At 38.2% G+C, this 12,049-nt stretch overlaps 1 non-coding gene across 1 annotated transcript; it reads left to right on the forward strand.

Moving 5' to 3' along the window:
• The first annotated feature begins 11,366 nt into the window (after nt 1-11,366).
• LOC141715516 (small nucleolar RNA R71) lies at nt 11,367-11,473 on the forward strand. Its single transcript, XR_012572275.1, has one exon. It is a non-coding gene; the product is annotated as a small nucleolar RNA R71 (small nucleolar RNA).
• The last annotated feature ends 576 nt before the right edge of the window (nt 11,474-12,049 follow it).

Raw genomic sequence — 12,049 nt, forward strand, 5'->3', positions numbered from 1 at the left:
GCTGCTGTCTCTAAGGCATGTCCCCAAAACGACTTGGGTAAATTCGAATAACTCATCATCGATCTAACACTCTCTAAAAGAGTCTGGTTCCTTCTCTCTGCTACACCGTTCTGCTGGGGTGTGCCTGGTGCAGTTAACTGGGATTCTATCCCATTTTCTGATAAATATTCCCTAAATTCTCCAAGCAAGTATTCGCCACCACGATCTGATCGTAGTGACTTGATACTTTTATTAAGTCGCTTCTCCATTTTAGCTTTGTACTCTTTGAACTTATCAAAGCACTCAGACTTACGGTGCAACAAATAAACGTACCCATATCTAGAATAATCATCAATGAAAGTGACGAAATATTCATAACCACTTCTTGCTTGGATATTCATGGGTCCACATAAATCAGAGTGAACCAATTCTAACAGTTGTTTGGCTCTATTCCCTTTTGCCTTGAAAGGCCTATTAGTGAACCACGGACTTAGGGTGTTACTACGTTTTACGATAAAGATTACGAAAAGAGGATTACCTTGTTAATGGTTGATTCCACGCTCTTCTATTGTATTCCCAAATTCCCTTGAGCGAAGTGTGGCCTCCGTCTTCTCAAGTTATCCTCTCTTCTTGCTCCTTGGTGGCTACAATATGTTTTCACACAATTCCAAGCAAGAAGAGAATAAGAATATATATAGGCTACAATAGGGACCATGGATAATTAGGTTGGGCCTTCTAATTACATCTTGAGCCTATCCCAATGTAATTAAATATTAATTCAATCCACTAAAGAATTAATATTGGCACTACCTTTCCTAATACCATAATTTAATTAATTCGGTTCCAATATTATTTGCTTATTAAATTCCCCATGTTTAAAATATCATACGTCCATTAATTAAATAAATTACTGATAATTTATTTAATTAATATCTTTTATCCTTGATCATCCACTCAACCTTTATTTAATTATGCCAGAATAAATTCCACCTGCAGGGTTTCACATAATTAAATCTTTTTGAGCTTTCAAGGGGACATCATTAACCCGAATATTATCAGGACATGGATTCCTTCAATAAATAATATCCACCATGTATATAATTCCATCACCCAAAATATAATGATATAATTCAAAAGAATTATTTCATATATAAATCAAAGCATGTAAATAATATACACGTGTCAATTACTATTTCCGGATTAAGAACCTAAGCATTAATAATAACATAGAATCTTAGTTCTCCTTCTTAATCAGTATTAAGGGAACAATTCTAAATTTGATCCTGTTCAATATACACAAAGTATACTAGCATTATTTATTAGTCAATATAAACTAATCTAAATAATACTACAGCCATACCAGTGGATTGTCCAACACCACCTATGATGTGAACCTTATTATATTATATAACCGTATTTAACAAACTAATATTCTGTATCCCATTTGATACTAGATTGTTCACAATATATAATATTAGACAACATGTAAACATTCAAATGATTCTCAAATAAACTGGCCAGAAATAAATGTACATACTTCAAATAAATATTTTCAGTATACACTAACACACACAGGGTAGCAACAATCAAATCCAAGTTAAACTCCTACGGTGTCTTCTCATTCCAATTCTCCTGTACTAGCCTCCTCTCGGGCTGTTCAATTGCCCTACGAATAGCCTTAGCACTGTACTCCACTGTTATCCCCTAACCACCGTGAAATCGTTCCTCTCTACCTTAGCATTCGCGTAGAACTCATGCACCAGACTCATGTTCATAGCAGTGGGTGTCTCGCAAAAAGTAACCCAGCCATCTCCAAGATCATCTCCAACAACTTACACTTTCCCCGATGGCAGAAAATGACGCTCCTTGGCTATAGGCTTTAAAAGCAGCCTAACATACTCTGCCTCAGCCTCGGGAGTTGAAAGCCTAGGCCTCACACCACCCACACTCGAAGAATCAGTGATGTTGCTGCTAACTTGGGTTCGTTGTCTTTTTGGTGTCATTGAGATTGAATAAGCTTGAGAGAATAGAAGTTTCTAAGAGAGATTTGTGTGTTTGAGAGTTTGAGAAGTGATGGAGAAGTTTGTGTATAAGTGTATGTATATATAGGAGATTGGGAGAGAATTAGTTATAGAAAAGGAGTGGGAATTGATTATGGGAATAATGGGTTTGATTTGGAGAGGGAAATTCGGGTACAAATTGAATTTGTATTGAAGCCCCCGATTTTCTGCTATTTTTTGCCTTATATTTTTTTTGACTTCAGTGACCCAGCGTGGCCGCCCCTCCTAGCGGTGCGGGCACGGCGTGCTTCTGGAGAACCAGCGTGGCCGCCCCGCAAGCCAGCACGGGCGCGCCGTGCTACTGATTTTTCAGCGCGGGCGCGCCGTGCTACTGTAGTTGGCACTGAATTTTTCTATTTTTCTCTTTTTTCCTTCTTCCTCTATGTACTAATGTACAACAAACTTGGGTTGCCTCCCAAGAAGCGCTTGGTTTATGTCTTTAGCTTGTCGTAGAATCTCGAGATCAAGTAGACAATAGAACATCACTAACCACCTCACGTTTTTCCGTATCCCCATAGTAGTGCTTCAACCTCTGACCATTCACTTTGAACGCTTGGCCTAGATCATTCTTAAAATTCTTCACAGCTCCATGCGGAAACACAGTTTTGATTATGAAAGGCCCGGACCATCTCGACTTCAATTTTCCAGGAAAAAGATGGAGACGAAAGTTGAACAAAAGAACTTGCTGCCCCGACACAAATGATTTAAGCACCGGACTCCGATCGTGCCACCTCTTGACTTTCTCCTTATACATTTTGTTGTTTTCTTACGCTTGAAGCCGAAATTCGTCGAGTTCATTCAATTGAAGCATTCTTTTCTTACCAGCTGCATTCAAATAATGGTTCAACTTCTTCAAAGCCCAATATGCATTATGCTCGAGCTCCACAGGAAAATGACACCCCTTACCATAAACCAACTGAAATGGTAACATTCCTAACGGAGTCTTGTATGCTGTTCTATATGCCCAAACAGCTTCATCAAGATTCAAAGACCAATCCTTCCTTGATGGACACACAACTTTATCGAGAATACGCTTGATCTCTCTGTTAGACATCTCAGCTTGACCATTAGTCTGAGGATGGTAGGCTGTAGCAATACGATGATTCACATTATACCTTTGCATTATAGCAGTGAACTTGTTATTGCAAAAATGCGATCCCTCGTCACTGATTATGGCTCTTGGAGTCCCAAATTGTGTGAATATCTACTTGTGAAGAAAATTAAGCACTACATTCGCATCATTTGTCGGCAAAGCCTTGACTTCAACCTATTTCGAGACATAATCAACCGCCAACAAGATATACCGATTATTACAAGATGAGACAAATAGCCCCATGAAGTTGATTCCCCAAACATCAAAGACTTCAACCTCGATAAGCACATTAAGAGGCATTTCATCCCTCTTGGACATATTACCCGCATGCTGGCATCGATCACACTTCAAAACAAAGTGATGCGCATCCTTAAACAATGTAGGCCATAAAAACCCCTCTTAAAGGACACAAGTTGTTGTCTTCTCTCCACCATAGTGGCCTCCATAAATAGTCGAATGACAGTCTCACAAGATCCCCCCCTTTTTCGCTGTACGGAATACATCTCCTGATGATTTGGTTAGCTCCTTGCCTAAACATATATGGTTCATCCCACATGTACCACTTCACCTCATGAAGAAACTTCTTCCTTTGAGCATAAGACAAGTCTGGAGGTATGATATTACTCACAAGGTAGGTCACAATGTCTGCAAATCATGGTTCTTCTTCTTGTACCCCAAACAGCTGCTCATCGAGAAAAGACTCATTTATTAATATTTTATCTTGTGAAGTTGCACTTGGGTCTTCCAAATGAGAGAGATGATCAGCGACTTGATTCTCAGTACCTTTTATGTCCTTGATCTCTAATTCAAATTCCTGAAGCAAAAGAACCCATCTAAATAATCTAGGCTTCGAGTCCTTTTTCGAGACGAGATATCGAATTGCAGCGTGATCAGTGAAAACTGTCACCTTCGTCCCAAACAAATAAGATCGAAACTTCTCAAAACCGTAGATAGCTGCCAAAAGTTCTTTCTCAGTAGTAGTATAATTCAGTTGAGCACCATTAAGGGTCATACTATCATAGTAGACCATATGAAGTATGTTCTTTCTTTGCCCAAGAACTGCTCCAACTGCATAGTCACTTGCATCGCACATCATCTCAAAAGGTTCATTCCAATCAGGTGCAGTTATGACAGGTGCCGTGATCAAAATCTTCTTCAAGAACTCAAAAAAAGCTAGACACTCATCATCAAACTTGAATGGGACATCCTTCTCCAGAAGATTGCACAAGGGTTTAGAGATTTTAGAGAAGTCCTTGATGAACCGCCTATAGCAACCCGCATGACCAAGAAAGCTGCGAACTCCCTTGACATAAATTGGTGGAGGAAGATTTTTAATGACCCCCACCTTGGCTTTGTCCACCTCAAGACCTTTACTAGAGACCTTGTGACCAAGAATAATGCCATGTCGCACCATAAATTGACAGTTTTCCTAGTTGAGAACCAGATTGGTCTCAATACACCTTTTAAGAACGGCACCAAGATTTTACAAGCACTCATCAAAAGAATCACCAAACATAGATAAATCATCCACAAACACCTCCATATTCTAACCAATCATTTCAGAGAAGATAGCCATCACGCATCTCTGAAATGTTGCAGGTGCTCTACACAACCCAAAAGAAATACTTCTGAAGGCGAATGTACCAAATGGACAACTGAAAGTAGTCTTTTCCTGATCTTCTTGGGCAATGCAAATATAATTATATCCCGAATAGACATCCATAAGACAGTAGTAGTCGTGCACAACCAATCTGTCAAGCATCTGATCAATAAAAGGCAGAGGGAAGTGATCCTTTCTCATGGCTTTGTTCAGTTTCCTGTATTCCATGCAAACTCTCCACCCCGTGACTGTCCGAGTAGGAATGAGCTCATTCTTGTCATTAGCTACCACGGTGATGCCTCCTTTTTTTGGCACACACTGAACTGGACTCACCCAAGAACTGTCAGAAATGGGATGATGATCCCTGCATCTAGCCACTTGATAATTTCCTTCTTTAAAACTTCTTTCATGATTGGATTAAGCCGTCTCTGTTGCTCAACAGTAGGCTTGCTACCTTCCTCTAGCAGAATTTTATGCATGCAATAAAAAGGGTTGATTCCCTTAATATCTGCTTTAGTCCATCCAATTGTCGATTTGAACTCTCTCAGAATTCTTAAGAGTTTTTCCTCATCACTACCTGAAAGGTCAGACGCAATAATCACAGGCAAAGTAGATGCATCACCTAAAAAAGCACACCTTAAGTGTCCAGGCCATGGTTTAAGCTCAAGTGTAGGAGCTTCCTAAATAGATGGCTTGAGGCGCTTTGGAGATTTGTTCAGCTCCTCCATTCCTAGAGATTCAAAAGACATATCCATCTTCCGCTTCTAGGGAGAAGCATTCAGATATTGTAACTACTCCTCACCTTCATCATATTCACTATCTGAATTCCCCATCAAGGCCTTTTCTAAGGCATGACCTTAGCAATTGATCAAGTTCTGAAGTAACCAGAGAAGCGACCAACTCCACCTTTAAGCACTCCTCATTTTCCGTAGGGAATTTCATGGCATTGAACACATTGAAGGTTAGATCCTGATCCAGCACTCGCATGGTGAGCTCACCCTTCTGCACATCTATCGTGGTTCAGCCCGTAGCCAAGATTATGGGAATCTTGTTATCCTCCTCGAAATCAAGAATTATAAAATTAGCAGGAAAGATGAGTTTATCCACCTTGACCAAGACATCCTCCGCAATGCCTCATGGATATGTAATAGAATGGTCGGCCAACTGTAAGGTCATATAAGTCGGCTTTCGATCAGGTATGTCAAACTTCTTGAAGATTGATAAAGGCATCAGATTGATGCTAGCTCCCAAGTCACATAAGCATTTGTCAAATGATACTTTACCAATGGTGCAAGAAATAGTGAAGCTTACAGGATCTTTAAGCTTCGGAGGCAACTTCTGTTGCAGCACAACACTGCATTCCTCCGTGAGAGCAACGGTCTCTAAGTCATCAAGCTTCACTTTCCGAGAAAGTATACCTTTCATAAATTTCGCATAACTAGGCATTTGTTCAAGAGCTTTAGCAAAAGGTATGTTGATATGAAGTTTCTTGAACACCTCCAGAAACTTTTCAAACTGCTTATCCAACTTTTTTTTCTGCAACCTCTTAGGAAAGGGGGTGGAGGATAGATCTACGTCTCCCTTATATTACCCTCAGGAGGAGTGTGTTCAACAATAGTCTTCCCTGGTTCCACTTCAGCTTCCTTCTACACTTCTTCTCCAGCCACAGCTTCTTCATCTGAAACTTGAGAGTGTTTGGGATTTGTAACCTTCCCAGACGTCAATGTAATTTCCTTTACCTGCTCCTTAGCTTCCCTTTTTCCTGGAACTTCAGTGTCACTAGGGAGTGTACCAGGTTTACGATTTAGCAAGATATTGGCAATTTGTCTAATTTGATTTTCCAAGGTCTTGATAGAAACCGCTTGGCTCTTGCACATGAGCCTCAACTCCTCCAATTCAGATTTTTCATTAGACTGTTACAGCTGGAGTTGTTGTCTTGGTGCATATTGCGGTTGCTGAAAACCAGGAGGGTTGTACTGCTTTGTTGGATTCTGCTGATAAGGCTATTGAACCACATTCTGAGCGTTGCTCCAGCTAAAGTGTGGATTATTGCGGTTGTTAGGATGATAGGTAGCTGGCACATGCTACTGCGACCTCTAAAAGTTGCTCACAAACTGAGTTGATTCACTAGAAATAGCACACCGCTCCGTCTCATGGGCACCAACACAAAGCTCAAAAACACTAGTCATCTGATTAACTCCATAATTAGCCAAAGAATCCATGTAACACCCCCAAATCCGGGGTCGGGGATCCGGGTTATCACGAGTTCCATTTCCCTTAATAATACTTAATCTTAATAATCAACCAACTACTGCGTACTGTGACCCCACAATATACACACACACCACAAGTTATAGTCTCAGAGATGAATATCGAAAAATAACACAAGTTATTTTATTCCACAATTATAAGCCATTACACCTAAAAAGGGTTTCTGAATAAATTTACATATTCCTAGCCATTATTACAATTCATAAATATACATAAGTCTGGTACATCAACAGTTGAAAACCTAGCCTATTGGTAGTTACTACCTCGTCTACAGCGACATCAACGTCTACAGGAAACTGCAGAACGTTTCCTATCCGCTAGCGAATTGGGAGCTTGGTCATGTTCATCTTGTCTATCTGTTGTTGTGTGATGAAAGAAGAAAACAAGGGTGAGCAACAAGCCCACCGAAATAATATTTATAATAATTAACAATATATGAGCATTCTCATAGTACTCATGAAAGTCTTGGTCAAGAAGAAATGAACCAAGTTTGATATCTTAATGCGACCAAGTCATAAAATATTCAGTATATATGTATATATACTTTTCAAAATCTTGGAAGTCCTCTTCCATGCATAATATACACAGAGTTCCAGTTTATAACTGTATAAAAATATCGTTACAAGGTGATCTCATATATCTAACCTTGTCTCAACATTTTTCTGAAAATTTTTGTCATGCATAAGATAATCATTAACCAGATATAAGTTTAAAAGATGAAGTTACAAGATACTCCAATATACTTATATCTTTTTCTGAATACTACTTGAACTACCACTGTTCAAGGTATAAATAGTTCATCCCATAGATGAAGCTACAAGACAAAACTTATATAGAATCAATCTTTGAAATATCATCAAAATAAAATGAAGTTACGAGATACTTCATTTAATGAAAACATAATTTTGAAAACTCGACCCTGCCAACATTCAGCCATCACCCAGCCGTAGCCTTTCTATCGAAGTGCTCTGGGTAGTGTTGAAGAAATATCCAATTGGATGATGAACTCATTACGGGAGTTTACCGCGCCAGGAAGACCACTCACGATGATCAGTCGCAGTAGTGCAACCCCACCATTTTCTACATGTAGAGGAGAACAGTCGGATTTACTTGTCAACGGAATGCTGGACTCCTAAGTAATGGACCGTCTTAGCGGAACTTCCGGGCCATTTGGGCCAATAAATAAGGCTGGGCCGGCGCCACTCGACCACTTACGCCACTTCTAGTTCAGATGAAATCCATGACTCTGAAACGTAAAGTTCGTCCCCCTTTCCCCAAGTAGCAACTTGTTGATACGGCTCCACCAAGAAGCCGTATCTAGTTGGAAAGGAAAGCTCACCGATATTTCCCAGGCGATGCCTGTTAATAGATTAAACTCATTCCAAGAATTTTACTTCCCGAGTGTTGGGTAAGTAATCAAAAACCATTTTTATCAAAACAACAACCTTGTTGCGAATATAAAAATACATCACGGAGCCGGATCCCTCATATTTTTAAGCGAGTATTTAAATCCCCTTCGAAAGGAAGATCTTAAATCTAAAAACGAGTTTTGGGATCCGCTCTAACTTTTAAAATCATTTTGAAGACTCGAAAATATTTTTAAGAATGTTTGGAGTAATGCTGATTTAATAAAATAAATCAGTCCCAATATATTAGAAATATCTGAATATTATTGTTTAAATAATATTCCCATAAAGGATAATCGTTATAAAAATAGTTGAAGTGGAAGTTTTAAAACTCATACTTGAAATGAATAATAATAATTAACCAAAGATATACTTATACGAAAGTACGATCTTTATTTGAATAATTGAAAATAAGTTTGATTATCGAAACATTATTCTTTAATAAAATAAAGAATATTATTTAATAAAATAAGCGAAATCATAAGTCCTCGAATGAATATTCAAAATAATATTCATTAAATAAAATAAGTGGAGTCATAAGTCCTCGAATGAATATTCAAAATAATATTCATTAAGTAAAATAAGTTATCGAATAAACCTTATTCGATTAATAGTTTTGAAAACTATTCATATATATATATATAAATATATATATATATATATATATATTATACTCGGCAACATCGACTCCCGGTTTAGAAAAATGTTCACATTCGAGTCCCCTATACTAAGGGTATACGCAACTACTGCTTATCTCTAGCATAGGTATTATGCAACTTATAAGCATTTGAATCAACAATTAGATATCAAGATTACGAAACAGGCATGCATATATACCATATCATATATTACAAGATTTGTTAATAACAATCATGCACTTATCACAAGATAATGCATATACATATATACATCACAACAACAGTATAACGGGTAGAAAACTTGCATGAGTGTTTCGGGGTAGACTTAAGCTTAGAGTGGGTCCGGTAACCTATGAACAATAACATAAGCCGGAATTAGACCACGGTCGCTTAAGAAACTAGTCAAAATTCACTCATACCCTAACGGTCGCTTATACGCTTAATGATTTGCGTTAATCGCTCGCGTACCCTCGGCTACACTAATTTTAATAAATTAACCGTTACGAATTTTAAGGCGACTCTTTCGCGAGTACTTTACCAACTTCCTAATACACCTTACATAATTGTTTCATAATCCAATTAGTCTTTTAGGGGCCTTAAACAAGGTTTCAAACTTAAGCGAGGGGTAAAGGTTCATTCGCGAAACGCCGTAACTTAAAACGGTCGTTTCTCCTAAACCGTACATCGGATCTAAGCGAACCACGTACCAAAATGAAGCTTACAACATGATCTAGCTAAAAATGGCAAAGTTATAGATTGGTCAGTGAGTTATCTGGTTCGAGATTCATGTACAACAGTCTAAGGAAAACGGGCATTACGACGACTATGTTTACGAGTTTTCCAAGTTTTTCACTACACCAAAACCTCACCAAACAACCCACAATCATTAACACATGAAAACCACAACTAAATAATACTATACCAATCCTTATTCTTCAGATTCTTCATCTCAACCAACCACAATCAAGTTCTATAGATTCATTCACCAAATCAATCCAAATTCAAATCAAACTACTAATAATCAAAGATCATGCTTCTCATTTAGAAAACCAACCATCAAACTCACTAATAATCAAAGTAAAGACTAGGGTTTGAAGTTTATACCTTCCTTGGGAGGTGTTAAGTTGCTAGGAAACCTTAGGGAGCCTCCTACAAGCTTGATCTTTCCAAAGAAATCAAGAACACAAAGTTAGGTTTTGAAGTTTCTAAAAGTCAGATTGAAATAACTGTAAATATTAGGGTCTTACCTTACTTATTTGGACGAGACTTGTGAACAAGAGTTGTAGGCCATCTCAATACCTTTCCAAAAAGCTATAGAACACAACATTTGAGTGAGAAATGAAGGAGATACAACAGTTTTAATGTTCTGGTTCTGTTTTGGCCGAGAGCAATGGAAATGGGGGAGGGAATGCTTTTGCTTTCTTGTGTTGGTGGAATAATGTGGTGGATAATGATGGGTTGTCTTGATATTTTTCTAGGTTAATAATAAACAAAGGAGTTAGTGAAAGATGATCTCACCATTTGCCATGTGTTGGTGATTTGTGGTGAGATGAGATCATCCCTTACTTAATTAGATAATTAACTAGCCATTCCTTCCTAACTATCACTTGGTTTCTTGGTTGATCAACCATCCACTTGCCTTGCCACTTGCAAAGGTATTTACAAGAGTCGTTATTCATTTCTTTGTCCGGTTATCACTCAATCTCGTTGATCGTTTGGTTAAATACCTCAATGGTTTTATTGATAAAATCTTCTTGGTATTTTTAATACCTAAATTAATTCTCCTTTATAATCCTTGAATTTAAAATCCTTCATCTTAATATTAATTCCTTAAATCCCTTAATGTCTGGTGGAAATCTCGGGGAAAAATAAAAGTGCTCGTTTTCGAAATCCGACGGCTTTTATATACACTTATTTTCTTTATGGAATACTAATACGATCATAGAATTTTCATAACAGTACTCCTATATATTGTGGTCTGATAATTTTTCTTAATCAGCATTGTCAGCAAAAGTTACTATTCATCCGAGTTTCAAAAATTTCCAAAAATTGGGGTTATTACAATCCACTTTCTTCGTCAAAGCCTTAAGCTGATCAGTTATAGCAGTAGCTGTATCTAACTCCAGAATTCCTGCTACCTTGCCCTGAGATGGTCTCTGAGTAGGATTCTGGTATTCATTAGCATCCATCAGTTCAATCAATTCATAAGCTTCATCATAGCTTTTAGCCCACAAGGATCCTCCTGATGCTGCATCAAGCATGAGTCTAGAAGTAGCACCCAAACTATTATAGAAGCAGTTAATGATCATCCAGTCAGGCATCCCATGGTAAGGACACTTTCTAAGCATCTCGTTGTAATGATCCCAAGCCTCACATAAAGATTCTCCAGATTGCTGAGCAAATTGAGTAAGTGCGTTTCTGATCACAGCAGTCTTCGCCATAGGAAAGAATTTAGTTAGGAACTTTTGAGCAAGATCCACCCATTTGGTGATAGACCCTGGTGGTAAAGAATGTAACCAGCACTTCGCTTTATCCCACAGAGAGAATGGGAAAAGCATCAACTTAATAGCATCTTCAAAAACTCCATTAAACTTTAAAGTGTCGCAGATTTTGATAAATCTCTGATGTGCATGTTGGGGTCTTCTGTCGGAACCCCTAAACTGAACTGAGTTATGTATCATCTGAATCGTGCTCGACTTGATCTCAAAGGTGTTAGCCGAGATGGTTAGTCGAACAATGCTAGACTGAATATAATAATTTTCGGTTAAGAGTAGTCCATCAAAGCCTTCGGATTTACTTCTGGTTCTCCCATTGCAATTAGTTCTTCTTCTTCCTTCTCAACTAAGATTTCTTCTTCAACTTTCTCCTCTACTACAACTTCTTCCTAAGCTTGATCCAGTGTTCTCTTATGAGACCGAGAACACGTATGTATACACGCTCGCTAGAGTACCTAAAATATGACAAGGAATTTAGTAAGAATTTCCGAGTCACTGAACTTTAAC

Source organism: Apium graveolens, chromosome 3 (assembly GCF_009905375.1).
Source record: "Apium graveolens cultivar Ventura chromosome 3, ASM990537v1, whole genome shotgun sequence".
Classification (NCBI taxonomy): domain Eukaryota; kingdom Viridiplantae; phylum Streptophyta; class Magnoliopsida; order Apiales; family Apiaceae; genus Apium; species Apium graveolens.